The sequence below is a fragment of the Tupaia chinensis genome, unplaced genomic scaffold (genome assembly GCF_000334495.1).
Source record: "Tupaia chinensis unplaced genomic scaffold, TupChi_1.0 Scaffold000576_2, whole genome shotgun sequence".
In the NCBI taxonomy this organism is placed as follows: Eukaryota; Metazoa; Chordata; class Mammalia; order Scandentia; family Tupaiidae; genus Tupaia; species Tupaia belangeri.
In genome coordinates, this window is record NW_006160091.1 from 747,306 (window position 1) to 764,222 (window position 16,917).

Consider the following 16,917-nt stretch of genomic DNA (forward strand, 5'->3'; position numbering starts at 1 on the left):
TTTGTCACTTATGTTTGAAAGTGTCAGATTCTAATTTGGACTGCTGTATCTTAAATCTGATATTTATGGAGTCTAAGAAATGTAGTGGATCATCACATGGCTTGTCTCAATGTTTTGACAATAATAAGTACTTTTTCCCATCACCAAATGCTCCTAATCTGATTCGGTGTTAGGCATCAGAATACTGCACAGTTTTGCCCTGTACAATATTACTTTTCCAAAGGAAATATTTTGAATAAAATCTGAGAAGACAGAAAGACTTTGAGCAAAGTTAAACAAAGACAATGTTTACTTATAGAAAGGGCTTAATATATAGGACTACTAGTACTTGAAACAAGTCTTATAAATAACATAAATTATCTAAGTTGCCAGGTCTTTAAAAAAAAAAATACAACTTCTTAAGTTTAGACACATCAGCATGTTTGGTGAAAGTGATTTGTCTGAACTTCGATTGGAGACGATTGTACCTAACAAGTTAAATATTTTTGCAGCCAGACATTGATTAAACTTACTGCTTCACACATCTGGAATATCACTCCTAGTCCAAACTGGGCTGTTGCTTTGTAAAGAAAAGGAATGTCTCCACATTGCACATTGGCTCATAGTTTTTTCATTTCTAACTTCTTAAAATATTCGGTCATCAGAAAAGTCATAATGTATTTTTTTGGTTTTCTATGCAAAAATGCATCATGATTTTGCCGATGACCTAACATACTTTTATTTGTAAATAATTTGGACAGAAAAGTTGCAAAATAGCATAAGGAATTTATGCATCCCATACACCCATAGTCACCACTTATTTACAATAAACCTGCATCCTGTTTTACCACATTCTGTCTTTCTCTTGCACACACACACACACACACACACACACACACACACAATTTTTTAGAGTAATTTTTGCTATACTGTTTGTGCTAGCCAGAGAGACAGAGACAGAAAGCCAAAAATTAGCCCCCAGGGAGAAGGTCATGTTGTAATCTATTCTTCTCCGTTCTCCTCTCTGGATTTTGGGCGTTCATGCACATACACTCAGCATGAGTTTTAAGCTGATGAGTCTGGGACTAGAACTGCAGTTGATGACATGGGAGTCCAGTGACATAACCATCTGCTGGTCCCAGACACATAGAATTTTTTAATTTGAGAATAAGTTGCAAATACTATGTCTCTTCATTTCCCAAATATTTCAGTGTGTATTTCCTTAGAGCAAGAAGTTTATCTAAGTATGATTACCAAACCTGAACACTAGGTCTGTACTATTATCTACTCTATCACGCATATTAAAATTGCATCAATTTTTCCTAGTTCAGAAGCTAACCCAACATTATATGTTACATTTATTTATCATGTCTTTTCAGTTTCCCTTGATTTGCATAGTTCATCATTCTTTCTGTGTCCTTTCTGAGCTTGATTTTATTTATTTATTTATTTGTTTGTTTGTTTATGGGTTTTTACTATAGGATATATGAACTCACTGGAGCGATCATGAGAAACACAGAGAGACAGAGAGCTAGAAATAACCCCCCAGGGGTGATGGCCACACCCCAATCCCTTCTTCTCCATTTTCCTGTCAGGTTTTTGGGCATACACATGTGTGACTGACATGAGTTTTCAGCTGTCAGGACTGGGACTCGAATCTTGATCAACCATGTGGAAGTCCAGTGCCTTAACCACTACATCATCTGCTGGCTTCCTGACCTTGCTATTTTTACGGTGTAAAAGCCTCTTAGTTTGTAGAATATTCCTGAGTTTGAATTTGTCCGATGTCACTTCATGATTAGACTCAGGTTATGAGTAAAATACTCAGGAACACCAGAGAGTGATGCTGCGTCCTCAGTGAGTCACATCACAAGGGACATACAGCTGGCTTGGTGCTGATGTTAAACTTGTTCCCTTGGCTAAGGTATTAGATTTTATCATTTTGGGGATTTCCTCATTTTGTCAGCCCTTCTGTATTGATGAATTCACATTTTGCTGTACCGAAGGGCTTTTACTTCTCTCCCATTCATTTATTCATTTATTATTTTTTAAAATCTTATTGATTTATAGATTTGTAGTTTAATTGATGGGTTATAACCCATTAGTATAATTATTTATTTTCAAGTTATCCACAATTTAGCTCCTTCAAGCTTATTCTTGTGTATGAATGTGTTTGTGTGTGCCTCTGGGTGTGTGTGTGTGTGTATTTATTTATTCCTATCATCCTTCAAGTGCCTCCTTACTCCTGTGTCAAAAATAAGTTCTAAGTATCTATAACCATTAAAACAAAGCAAAGCAAAACAAAACAAACAAACAAAAACAGAAGTTTGAGACCAGCAAATGGTGTAATGGTTATGTCACTAGACTCCAAAATAGTCGAGTGTGGTTCAAATCCCATACCTGGTGGTTTAAAACTCATGCCGGCACATGTACATGTGTGCCTAAGATCCCAAGAGGAGAATGGAGGAGAAGAAATGATTTCTCACTTTCTGTCCCTCTGTCACTCTGTGAGAACACACACCCTACATAAAAATAATCTCTTTCTAAATAAATCAAATAAAATGAAAAAAAACAGAAGTTTGGGGCCAGTAGGTGATATAGTGGTTAAGATGCTGGACTTCCACTTTCCACATGACCAACTGCTATTAGAGCCCAACCTGGAAATTCGAGAATCACTCCAGGAACATGTGCAAGTGTGCCGAAAGTTCCATAATGGAAAAGAAAGGATTGTGGAGTGGCTCTGTCCCCTGGAGGGTACTTTCTAATTTTCGCTCTTTCTTCTTTTTCTGATGACTCCACACTTTCCATGGCAAAAACAAAACAAAAACAACAACAAAAAAACAGGTCATATTGATAGCTTCTACTTCAATCCAGTATCCTAGGGTATAGTCTAGCTTTCTATCCTTCTGTATTAGTAACTTTCCTACTCTATATTAGTGTATTTGCTTTTTTTCTCTCTCATTCCACTTTCTTACTTTTCTTAAAGAGGTTTTTGCTATAGGGTGCATGCGCTTGCCAGAAAGACAGAGAGATAAAAAGCAAGAAATCACCCCCCAGGGGGGATGGCCACGCCACAATCCCTTTTCCTCCATTCTCCTCTTGGGATCTTGGGCATGCATGCACATGGGCCCGGTGTGAGTTTAAGCCACTGGGTCTAGGACTAGAACCACGGTTGACTACATGGGAGTTCAGCAACATAGCCATTACGCTAACTGCTGGTGCCCACTTTCTTTCTCTCTTGCTTCCTTTCCTACCTTCTTTCCTAGTGTATTTTGCCTTTTAACAAATATTATTTGTACTACTTAAAAGTTTGACAATGTTCAGTCAGTGTTAAGGACAACCAAATTTGATGCTCTAAATATTACTTGAGTTTCAGTACAATTGGTGACTCCAATCTTAAACACTACATTTTTATGTGCTCTGCCACTATATTGCATATTTCTTTAAAATTTGTACAAGCAAACTTTTTTAGAAGATCAAAGTTCTATACAAATAATTAAAAGAAAAATTGGCACTATAATTTATTTGGAAAATGTTTTCATTAAGTGGTAGGTACTAAATTGATATTTATCAATTTTGTCAAAGTGTGGTAGAGAAGAAACGTGTACTGAAATTGTCAGCAAAAATTTATTAAATGTCCTGGTATGTAAGCCTTACCCATGAATTCTTGGCATCCATTAGAGATGCCAAGAATGACCTAGATTATTTTTCATGAGTGATACGTTTCTGTTAGCTTTTTGGAAAAATAGACAAATACTGTGGCCTCAATGTCTGTTCCCAATCCTCTTCTCAAAAGTGTAATTCACAGAAATAATGGACAAGAACATATTTGGAAGCATCAAATAGAATTTTGAAAAAAAAATGTGAGTTGTATTGTTCTGTAGATGAGATAATGTGTCTAGTAGGAGAAGAAGGGAATGACACAATAACCACTTAAATAAACAAAATCTTAAGAACGAAAAGCAAATAAAAATAGGGAAACTGAAACTTGTTTTAGTGAAGCTCTACCTTTCACATCCATTTGACTTGTAAGCATTCTCTCTTAGCCATAAGACAAGTGTGAGGACCAACTGTGCCCTGAGCACGCAGAGATAAAAGACGGCTTTGGAACTGGCGAACAAGGAGAGGACAGAATGACTCTCCAGACCTGTACTTCAGAACAGACTGGAGAAACACTGTGGTGAACACAGGGTGTGAAGTCAGAATACCATTGCAGCAGCTGATCAGCAGATCCAAAACGAGTGCTTATGCATCTAAGCCATGGGCCCTGGTGAACTCAGATGTGAGCGAAGTGCTCAGGCTTAGGAAGCTTAGGTTTAATATGATCATAGAATCACCACCTTGACAGGGACATGAGAGAAAGATGCATGAATTAGGACAGCACCAGAAACCAGAACCTCTGAGAGCTCAATGTGGACTGGGAGCCCACTCTCCCATCTGATAACACACCTTAAAGTAAGGGCCATGTCTACTGTTGCTGTGGCTGGACTTCTCTTGGTTTTGTCTTTTTATTTTTTAATTAGATGGAGAGTTCTGCTGTGTACTCTGTATACTGCTGTGCAGAAATGTGCAAACACCAACAGGAGAGGGGGAGTGAGACTGAGACAGTAGAACAGCAGAACAGCTGCAGCTGCAGGAAGATGGGCAGCCTCCGGTCTCAGTGACCTCAAAAGCACACCTGAGAACTCTGGGAGAGGGACACATGGACTCTACCTGGACAGGTCCTGAGGATGCTGCAGGAGAACTTCAGGGCAAGAACCCTTACCTTCAGTCCTTCAAGCACACACCTGTCATCAGATACCTGTCAGGTGCCAGCCTCTTCATTTTATCTTCACAACAAGTCCATACTCTCAAAGACATTAATTCACATTTTACAAACAAAGAAACAGAAGGCACCGTAGCAATGATCAGCAGGTCCTTTTTTGGTGAACATTCCACTGAGCCATGTTGCTTTGAGATTTATCATTTCTTTTGGGATAGAGGGAATTGAATGTACCTGATAATGAGCAATGAGCAGAAACAGTGTGTGTGGGTTTTTTTTCATTGTTGTTGTTTGTATTTCTTTTAAAATTTTTTTTTTGCCAAAGGGTATGTATACCCCCAACAGAGATAGAGAGAGGAAGAGAAATAGTGAGAAAGTACTCCCCTTGGGGAATGGCCAGGCTGTAATCCTTTTCCTCCTTCTTTTTGGGATTCTGAGCATTCGTACATACATATCCAGCATGTTTTTTTTCTGATGACTCCACACTTTCCATGGCAAAAACAAAACAAAAACAACAACAAAAAAACAGGTCATATTGATAGCTTCTACTTCAATCCAGTATCCTAGGGTATAGTCTAGCTTTCTATCCTTCTGTATTAGTAACTTTCCTACTCTATATTAGTGTATTTGCTTTTTTTCTCTCTCATTCCACTTTCTTACTTTTCTTAAAGAGGTTTTTGCTATAGGGTGCATGCGCTTGCCAGAAAGACAGAGAGATAAAAAGCAAGAAATCACCCCCCAGGGGGGATGGCCACGCCACAATCCCTTTTCCTCCATTCTCCTCTTGGGATCTTGGGCATGCATGCACATGGGCCCGGTGTGAGTTTAAGCCACTGGGTCTAGGACTAGAACCACGGTTGACTACATGGGAGTTCAGCAACATAGCCATTACGCTAACTGCTGGTGCCCACTTTCTTTCTCTCTTGCTTCCTTTCCTACCTTCTTTCCTAGTGTATTTTGCCTTTTAACAAATATTATTTGTACTACTTAAAAGTTTGACAATGTTCAGTCAGTGTTAAGGACAACCAAATTTGATGCTCTAAATATTACTTGAGTTTCAGTACAATTGGTGACTCCAATCTTAAACACTACATTTTTATGTGCTCTGCCACTATATTGCATATTTCTTTAAAATTTGTACAAGCAAACTTTTTTAGAAGATCAAAGTTCTATACAAATAATTAAAAGAAAAATTGGCACTATAATTTATTTGGAAAATGTTTTCATTAAGTGGTAGGTACTAAATTGATATTTATCAATTTTGTCAAAGTGTGGTAGAGAAGAAACGTGTACTGAAATTGTCAGCAAAAATTTATTAAATGTCCTGGTATGTAAGCCTTACCCATGAATTCTTGGCATCCATTAGAGATGCCAAGAATGACCTAGATTATTTTTCATGAGTGATACGTTTCTGTTAGCTTTTTGGAAAAATAGACAAATACTGTGGCCTCAATGTCTGTTCCCAATCCTCTTCTCAAAAGTGTAATTCACAGAAATAATGGACAAGAACATATTTGGAAGCATCAAATAGAATTTTGAAAAAAAAATGTGAGTTGTATTGTTCTGTAGATGAGATAATGTGTCTAGTAGGAGAAGAAGGGAATGACACAATAACCACTTAAATAAACAAAATCTTAAGAACGAAAAGCAAATAAAAATAGGGAAACTGAAACTTGTTTTAGTGAAGCTCTACCTTTCACATCCATTTGACTTGTAAGCATTCTCTCTTAGCCATAAGACAAGTGTGAGGACCAACTGTGCCCTGAGCACGCAGAGATAAAAGACGGCTTTGGAACTGGCGAACAAGGAGAGGACAGAATGACTCTCCAGACCTGTACTTCAGAACAGACTGGAGAAACACTGTGGTGAACACAGGGTGTGAAGTCAGAATACCATTGCAGCAGCTGATCAGCAGATCCAAAACGAGTGCTTATGCATCTAAGCCATGGGCCCTGGTGAACTCAGATGTGAGCGAAGTGCTCAGGCTTAGGAAGCTTAGGTTTAATATGATCATAGAATCACCACCTTGACAGGGACATGAGAGAAAGATGCATGAATTAGGACAGCACCAGAAACCAGAACCTCTGAGAGCTCAATGTGGACTGGGAGCCCACTCTCCCATCTGATAACACACCTTAAAGTAAGGGCCATGTCTACTGTTGCTGTGGCTGGACTTCTCTTGGTTTTGTCTTTTTATTTTTTAATTAGATGGAGAGTTCTGCTGTGTACTCTGTATACTGCTGTGCAGAAATGTGCAAACACCAACAGGAGAGGGGGAGTGAGACTGAGACAGTAGAACAGCAGAACAGCTGCAGCTGCAGGAAGATGGGCAGCCTCCGGTCTCAGTGACCTCAAAAGCACACCTGAGAACTCTGGGAGAGGGACACATGGACTCTACCTGGACAGGTCCTGAGGATGCTGCAGGAGAACTTCAGGGCAAGAACCCTTACCTTCAGTCCTTCAAGCACACACCTGTCATCAGATACCTGTCAGGTGCCAGCCTCTTCATTTTATCTTCACAACAAGTCCATACTCTCAAAGACATTAATTCACATTTTACAAACAAAGAAACAGAAGGCACCGTAGCAATGATCAGCAGGTCCTTTTTTGGTGAACATTCCACTGAGCCATGTTGCTTTGAGATTTATCATTTCTTTTGGGATAGAGGGAATTGAATGTACCTGATAATGAGCAATGAGCAGAAACAGTGTGTGTGGGTTTTTTTTCATTGTTGTTGTTTTGTATTTCTTTTAAAAAATTTTTTTGCCAAAGGGTATGTATACCCCCAACAGAGATAGAGAGAGGAAGAGAAATAGTGAGAAAGTACTCCCCTTGGGGAATGGCCAGGCTGTAATCCTTTTCCTCCTTCTTTTTGGGATTCTGAGCATTCGTACATACATATCCAGCATGTTTTTCAAGCCACTGGCTATAGGGCTTGAAGGGTGCAGTCGGCCATGTGGAATTCAACTGACTAAACTACCATGCCAGGGTCTGGACCCAGATAGCCTGATATAGCTCATTCTCACAGAAACACAGAAGTATCTATATCACTAAGGAAGGTATTATTAAAACAATAATTGACTTTTATTTACTGCCTCTCCTGGTAAATGTCCTAATCTAAGCTCTTTATAGCATATATATTAATACAGATAATCCCCAACTGAACAAAAGTACAACTTGTGATTTTTGACTTTACCCTGATAGAAACTGTACTTTGAATTTTGAATTTGGATCTCTTCCCAGGCAAGCAACATGTGCTATGATACTCTCGTGATGGGGGGCATGGGCAGCGAGCCATACGATTTTTCACTTTCAGTATCATGTTCAAAAATCTACATGAGATATTCAACAGTGTACTATAAAATAGACTTTGTGGTAGATTATTTTCCCACTGTGTGTTAACGTAAGTGTTCTGAGCATGTCTAAGGTAGACACAGCTAGGCAACAGTGTCCAGTAGGTCAGGTGTAGTAAATGCATTTTCCACTTACAGTATTTTCAACTCACAATGGGCTTATAGGGACATAACTCCGTTATCAGTCAAGGAGCAGCTATACCTTTAATCTTTACAACAGCCTAAAGGGCAGACATATCATCATCTCCCATTCTACAGGGAGAAAAACCAACAGAGGAGTTAAGTACCTTGTTCAAAGGTACTCAGTGTATTATTGCCTTTCTAGGACTGTGATAACAAAGTGATACAAATTGGGTGACTTAAAAAAAACAAATAGATTGTCTCACAACTTTGGAGGCAGAAAGTCTGACATTAAGCTGTCAGTATAGCTGATTCCTTCTGATGGCTATGAAGGAAGGTTCTGTTCCAGGAGTCTCTCATTGACCCCAGACTTGTCAATGATCAACTTCTCCCTGTGTCTTTTCACACAGCCATTTGTTTCTGTGTCTGGATTGTAATTTTTCTCTTTTTGTGATCACACCAAACATAATGAACTCGAAGCTGCTATGGACTGAATAGTGTTCCTTTAAAATTCATGTGTCAAAGTTGTAACCCCCAGTGTGACTATATTTGGAAATAGAATTTCTTAAGAGCTAATTGAGATTGAATGAAGTCATAAGAGAAGAGTACTAATTCCAAGCTATGGTGACCTTATTAGAAGGGGAAGAGTTGAGCTAGCCCCACAGGGCAGTGTTAAGCACTGTGTATTGTGAGCAGATCCCACCTGGCCAACTGTGGTTTAAATCCTGACCCTGGTAGCTTGAAAAACACACCAGGCACATATCTGAGCTTGCCCAAAATCCAAACAAGATGTAGAAACAGAGGGAAAAGGATTGTGGTATGAGCATATCCTATTGGGAAGTGGTAACTTCCCACCCTTTCTTTCTATTCTCTCTTTCTCTCTCTACTCTCTAGCAATGAAGAAAAAGGAGGATGAGGAAGAGAAGGAGGAGGGCCAGGAGAAGAAAAAAAGAGAAGAAGAAAAAAGAAAGAGGAGGAGGAAGAGGAGAGAAGGAGAAGGAGAAGGAGAAAGAAGAAGAAGAAGAGAAGAAGAAGAAAAGAAAAGAAGAAGAAAAGAAGGAGAGAAGAAGTAGTATACCTAGAGCAAAGGTCCTGTGGGGTCTGAGGTAGAAGGCAGATGTAAGTCATTTTTAAGACATTTCTAAGTCAAATAGAAGCCTCAACAGAACCCAAACATACTGGCACCTTGGACTCTAGCCCTCAAAACTATGAGAAAACTAGTTTCTACTATTTACATCACCCAAGTTATGATATTATATTGTGGCAGCTCTAGTTAAGACAGGGACCCACTCTCCCCTGGTGTGACCTCCTCTTAACTAATTATATCTATAATGATTATCTTTTCAAATAAGATCACATTCTAAGGAACTCAGGTTAAGACCACACCATATAAATTTGGGGGAGATACAATTAAACCTACAACACACAGCACATAAATGACAAAGTCTATTAAAACTTAGGCAGACTACCTTGGCACCCTGATTAATCACTCTGTCATACTCCCCACTAAGTGAAAGATGTTCTTATTTAAACAACTATTTAAGCCCCTTGAGTGCACCCTCCTTTCCTCTGTCTCTGAAACTCTCACGTTTTCCAGAGAGATTTTTCTTTTGTTCATTTTCTGTTTCTGATAAAGTGAGGTGTTTTTTTGTTTTGTTTTGTTCTGGTTATTGTTTTTTTTCTCTCATTGATAATATTTTTCATCTTGTTACCAATTAGGCAATGGTTCATTGAAAAATATACCATGTTAGCACCACAGAAGATGCTTAAGTTATAAACCTTTCTGTTCTTTTTTGGGGGAGAGATTTTTGCTATAGGGCACGTGTGCTCACCAGAAAGACAGACAGAGACAGAGAAACAGAAAGCGAGAAATCACCCCCCAGGGGGGATGGCCACGCCGCAATCCCTTCTCTTCCATTCTTCTCTCAGGATCTTGGGCACGCACACACACGCGCCCGGCATGAGTTTAAGCCACTGGGTCTGGGACTCAAACCACAGTCAGCTACATGGGAGTTCAGCGACATAGCCATTACACTAACTACTGGTCCCTAAACCTTTCTGTCCTTAACAAATATTGACCTCATAGTGGGATCCTTGCTTCTCTCCTCTCTGACTATGGGCCTCTGAATATGCTGAGGTTCCTCACCAATGCATTCTTGGCACCTACCACATAGTTGGAACTCTATAAACATTTGCTCAATGTTGCTCTTTCAAATGAACTTATAAAATGTGGTCTTGTTATTGCCTGGTCTGAAGTCTATTTAACTGTTTGAAATAGGCTTTGCCAGGCAAACTTACAAATACTCTTCAATTAGAATTAACAGACTCCTTATTCTCTTCAGTGAAACTGTCTGCGGACAAATTTATATAACCTTTCTCTTTTTATAAATGCATCCATGTCACAAAAATAATGTGAGTTAAAATAACCCATGGAAAATGCCTGCCTTTATAAGCTACCTCTCAAAAACTGGAAGTATAGTGCTTGACTACAAAATGTATAAATTTTTGTAGCAAATTAAGTGCTCTGCTGTGGACTTATGGACATACATTTAATACAGACTCTAAATAAAGAATGCATAGCTGACTTCAAATTAAATTAAAATGCAACAGAAGCCATGTTTCCCCACAAATCCTATTGAAACTGCATTTGAGTTGCCCTTTCTGTTGTTAATCTCCTTTTGTTAGTCTTCTGCATTGGCCACAAAGATAGCTTCATAAAACCCAGAACTGACTTTGTCACTCTCCTACTTCAAAATGATGACAGCGCTTGTCTACAGACTAAAGTACAAACTGTTTACTTTTTTTTTCTCTCCAACTTATCATTTTAGCTTTTGCCTGATTCATTCCCAAAGCCTGATATTGTCCTTCCACTGTTCTGTTCAAACTGATGTGAACTTTCCGTAGGTGCAGTGGTGTGGAGCTCCTTTGTACATTGGACCAATGACTAGAATAAATGCCACCTACTTTTGTTTCTTCAGTGCACCCTTTAACGATCCTCTAAAGGCCTATTTGAGACCACTTGCTCTCTGTGAAGCTATATTAGACCTTCACCTCCTATTTTCAGGAGAAATAACCACTCTTTCTTTTGTATTCCTTTGGAACATTATCTGTCCATGTCTCTTTCCCACCACTTTTGCACTACAAAGTGAACAATGTGACAGCAGGAGCCAGGTCGGTCTCCATTCCCAGCATCCCATTAGAAGTTGGGAAAAAATACAAAACTTCTACTTCGAAGGTGCTCAGAAAACATGTGTTGCAATGCAAGGAGAAAGAAAGGAAAAGAAGTCAAAAAGGAAGGTGATAAGAATGGAAATCTTAAAATAACATCAAAAACAAAGCACAGTTACCCAATCTAGCACAACTATCCATGGGATTGGGAGGAAAGTAGAGGGTTGCTTGCTTCTTTCTCCCACAAGAGTACAGAAGAAGTGACGGATAAGAAATATTGATGTTAATTATGAACAAACACCCACTACACTAAAGATAAACAAGGTGAAAAACATAAGCAAAGTTTGATTTAGAGAGTTGGATGTGCTGAGACCTGGCAATTATTCTAGCTACTTCATAATTCACTGAATAACCATATAATAAAGGTTAAACATCCAGGTAGAAAATTAAAAATCTGTTCCCTCACCAAATCTGTCCCACTATCCAGGTGTTTGGCATGAAGACAGGTAAAACATGCAGATGACCAACTGAATTTTGCTCTTGTCCACCTGTTTTGACAGAGTGCATACTGTTATGAGTTGTGATGAGTCTGGAGATAAATACACAAGCCCTGACACATACTTATCCTATAGTGTAGGATAAGACATTTACCAAGAAAGTGAGGATGCCAATATAGTTAAACAGAAGGAAATACGAATGTGATTTATTTTGACTAGGGGATATTTGATGTCAGTTCTGATCACTAGTACCAGAAGTTGTTAGGTTTTCACTGGGCAAGTTTAATAACAAAAGAAGAAATTTTTGGTTCAAAGATACACCTAGTTTTCCAGGAAGTAGGTTCAAGGTTTGGTTGCACATACTTTTTCAAATTTCTTTGGCATAGTATAGCTTTCAGGGATTGGTTATATCACCATTCCAAAGATAGTTTGAAGTAAGGTTCTAGAATATCCCATGGTGATTGTTATCTTCCAAAGATGGTTGCAACATTGTTCACATCCCATATGCTTTTCCCATGTTAAGGCTCTGCACTCTTCTCAAAGAGATATGGGGCTGTGATGCCCTCCCTTGAATAAGGGTAATCTTGTACTTATTGGAAAAATGACTCTTCATGGCTCCCAAGTCTAGATCATATAGGATAACACGACACACCTTCTGTCTGGTTTTCTTGAGACCTACCCACCATTACATGGAGATGCTCACATGGTAAGTATTTGAGCCCTTGTCTCCCCAACCCAAAGCTCTGATTGAACTCCCATCCCCACAGTTCAAATCCAAACGCCGGGAACCAGCAGTTAGCGTAATGGCTATGTCGCTGGACTCCCACGTAGTCGACCGCGGTTCATGTCCCGGACCCGGTGGCTTAAAACTCACGCCGGGCACGTGTGCGTGCGTGCCCAAGATCCCGAGAGGAGAATGGAGGAGAAGGGATTGCGGCGTGACCATCCCCCCTGGGGGGTGATTTCTCGCTTTCTGTCTCTATGTCTCTCTCTGTCTGTCTGGCGAGCGCACGCGCCCTACAGTGAAAATCTCTCCCCCAAAAAAAAAAAAATCCAAACGCCTACCATGTGAATAAACCTTATTGAAATTAGATTCTTTAGATTCTTCTTTCAGCATTAACTGCACATAGTGTATATGTGCCACAGTTTTTCAATCCATTCATATGTTCTTGGACATTTGGGTTGATCCCATGTCTTAGCAATGGTGACCAGGTGGATCCAACGTAATTACAGGGGTCTTTATAGGTAAAGAAGGGAGGCAGAAAGATCAGAGTCAGAGAGAAATTTGAAGATGCTGCCCTATTGACTTTGAAGACCAAAGACAGGGCAATAGGCCAATGAAATCAGGAAGCTTCTGGGAGATAAAAAAAGGCAAGAAAACAAATTTCTGTCTCTATGTCTCTCTCTGTCTGTCTGGCGAGCGCACGCGCCCTACAGTGAAAATCTCTCCCCCCAAAAAAAAAAAAATCCAAACGCCTACCATGTGAATAAACCTTATTGAAATTAGATTCTTTAGATTCTTCTTTCAGCATTAACTGCACATAGTGTATATGTGCCACAGTTTTTCAATCCATTCATATGTTCTTGGACATTTGGGTTGATCCCATGTCTTAGCAATGGTGACCAGGTGGATCCAACGTAATTACAGGGGTCTTTATAGGTAAAGAAGGGAGGCAGAAAGATCAGAGTCAGAGAGAAATTTGAAGATGCTGCCCTATTGACTTTGAAGACCAAAGACAGGGCAATAGGCCAATGAAATCAGGAAGCTTCTGGGAGATAAAAAAAGGCAAGAAAACAAATTTTCCTCTAGAGCCCACAGGAGGAATATAGGTGTTGATTTTAGCCCACTAAAAGCTATTTCAGATTTCTGACTCCCAGAGATACATCATAATCAATTTGTGCTGTTTTAAGCCATTACGTTTGTGTGATAGTTACAGCAGCAATGGGAAACTAATATAAAAAGTTACAGTTCTTTGACTTAATTTATAATCCCCCTGCCCTTTCCTTCAAGTGATTCTGTGACCTAAGTGAAATCTCAACATAGTTCTGGATTAGAATGGGCTTCAGGGACTATCATGTCTAGCACTTGCGAGCTGCTGGTAGTAGTGAGGACCACAAAGGGTTAGCAGCTTTTACAGACTCACAAGGTGCTGAGCAGGGAGTGAAATACAGTAGTATAGCTCCAAAGCCAAATGCTTGTCCTAAATATGCTTTTATTCTGGTTTTCTGACATCTGAGGATGTCTTTCCCTGTCGTTTAGTGTTGTCCTTCTGTCCATAGCTGAGCTCCATGCTAGTGTTCTGTTCAAGTTGCTTCTCCCCTAAGGATACAAGTCTTTCCTTTTTCTTCATTAAAATGTTAATCTCTTAATCATTTGTGTGTCTAAAGACTCACAAATTGATAGATGAGGGCACAGTATTTTCTCATATTTTAGAGACAATATGCATATAAAACCCATTTTTAATACCTGAAGGAACATTTTAAACACTGCAGCAGGCTATAGTGGGAGAAACAGTCTTGGTTAGGGTGGTCTCCCTTAGTTACTTCTCTAGTCCAACCATCTAGTCAGCTGCTTAATTATCTAAAAGTGGGTATATGACTTTGTTCAGCCTTTTGGGGATAATTTGGCATGAGCCATCAAAAACTTAGCTGTAGGCTGGCTCTGTGGTGCAGCCATAATGGACTGCTGAAGAGAAGCTGGATCACAAATGATGACTGCGGTTCTAATCCTCACATAAGTCTTCTTGAAACATGCTGGGCACACGGGTGAGTGCACAAGATTAAATAGGCTGGAGGACAGGATAAAGGGGATTGCAACATGACCAGACTCTTTAAAGGGTTTCTCTCTTTCATACTCTCTCTCTCTCTCTCACCTTCCTTCTTCCCCCCCTCCCGCTTTCATGCATACATACTCTCTATGGTAAATAAGGAGGAAAAATCATTTTTAAATGCACACATCTTTTCTTCTAATTTAGCAGTTTCACCTTCAGTTAAACATGGCTGCACAAAGATATATGTAAATGGGAACCAGCAGTTAGCATAATGGCTATGTCGCTGGACTCCCACATAGTCGACCACGGTTCGCATCCCGGACCCAGAGGCTTAAAACTCACGCTGGGCGCGTGTGCGTGCGTGCCCAAAATCCCGAGAGGAGAATGGAGGAGAAGGGATTGCGGCGTGACCATCCCCTCTGGGGGGGTGATTTCTCGCTTTCTGTCTCTATGTCTCTCTCTGTCTGGCGAGTGCATGTGCCCTATAGCGAAAACCTCTCAAAAAAAAAAAAAAGATACGTGTAAATGGATGTTATTCATGAGAATAAGGTATTTTTAAAAAGACTTAAATGTCTACAAATAGAGGAGGAACTAATTTATAAATGGGACACCCATACAGTAGGATACGATGGTTCCACAAAGAAAAGATAAACTACGGTTCTTTTATACTAACATGGAGACTTGTCCAACATGTATTCAGGGGGGGAAATAGGTTGTCGATCAACTTATTTATATTATTATCCACTCTGTATCAATAAAAACCATATTTTTATATCCATATATGCCTTTATATACATTTCTATAAAACAATATATTTACATTTCTATATATTTATAAGCAAGTGTGTTTAACTCAGATTTTACTTATTTATTTGATCACTGTAATAGCATTTATAAGCTGACTATTCTGAATCAAACTGAGTATACATAATTATTAAATAAAGCAGATACAGTACAAGTCTTCATGAGACTCACATTGCACTGACAGATGTAGACAGTAGCCTTTGTTGTTGTTGTTGTTGTTGTTAAGAAAAGTAGACTAATATAAAAAATATTGAAAAAACTTTAAAAAAAATTATGATGCTGTGAGATAGACTGAGAGTGAACTTCTATGTACAAGATAGTTAGTGAATCCCTTCAGAGGAGATGACATTTTGACTGAGACCTGGGAAATACAATAATACAACTCTTGATTCAAGGAATATGCAGGATAAAACATACCTTCTCATTTAGTAGTTGGGAACATGACAGCTACTGTCAATGGCATTGCAGAGATTGGAACACAGGCTCACAAACTCACATCCTCAAAGACATAAAGGTGAGGATGCTTGATGTGTTTTAGGACATAAAAAAATGCACATAGCAGAGAAAAAGTGAAGGTATACAGAAGAGAAGATTGAGTTTGGAAAGTGAGCAGACCACTCTGAGCAGCAGTTCTTAACTTTTTGGTCTCAGGACCTCTGATTGTCTTAAAATCATTGACAATTCCACTGTTTTTAATTTATGTGAGTTAGATTTATCAATATTTATAACATTTATTACTACATAAAGACTTTTAAATTTATGTGTAAATTACTTCATGAAAAAAATAATAAACCCATTATGTGTTGTAGTGAATAAAATAGAGATTCCCCCCCATGCCCATATTTTAAAGCAAAACCTGTAAAAGTGACCTTCTTTGGAAATAGTCTTTGTAGCTGTGATAAATTAAGGCTCCTAAAACGAAATTGTGTGGATTAAGGAAGGCTCTAAATCTAATGACAAATCCTTGTAAGAGCAGAGAAAGGAAAACAGAGAGAGAAACATGGTGGAGAAAGCCATGGGAGGATGCAGGCAGTGACTGAGAGAAGGTATCTGCAAACCAAGTACACCAAGATGGCTGACAGCCACCAGCTGCTACAAGAGAAGCATTGTTCCTCGGAGCCTTCTGAAAACCCAACGCTGTCCACACTGCAATTTCAGACTCCCTTCCTTTAGATCTTATGTAAATAAATGTCTCTGGTTTGAAGCTACCAAGTTTGTGGTAATTTTTTAACAGTAGCCCTATCAGAAACTAATACCCATGCCAATGTGAAGAGTGCAGTCTTAAAAAAAGAATAACTATTTTCTGGGCTAGCCCCATAGCCTGAGGGTTGAGGAGCCAAATCCTACATGGCCAGCTGTAGCTCAAATCTCTGCTTCAACAGCTTAAAAAACATACCAGCCATGTGTGCATACGTGCCCAGAATCCCAATGAGATGGGTAAGTGGAAGAGAAGGGATTGTGGCA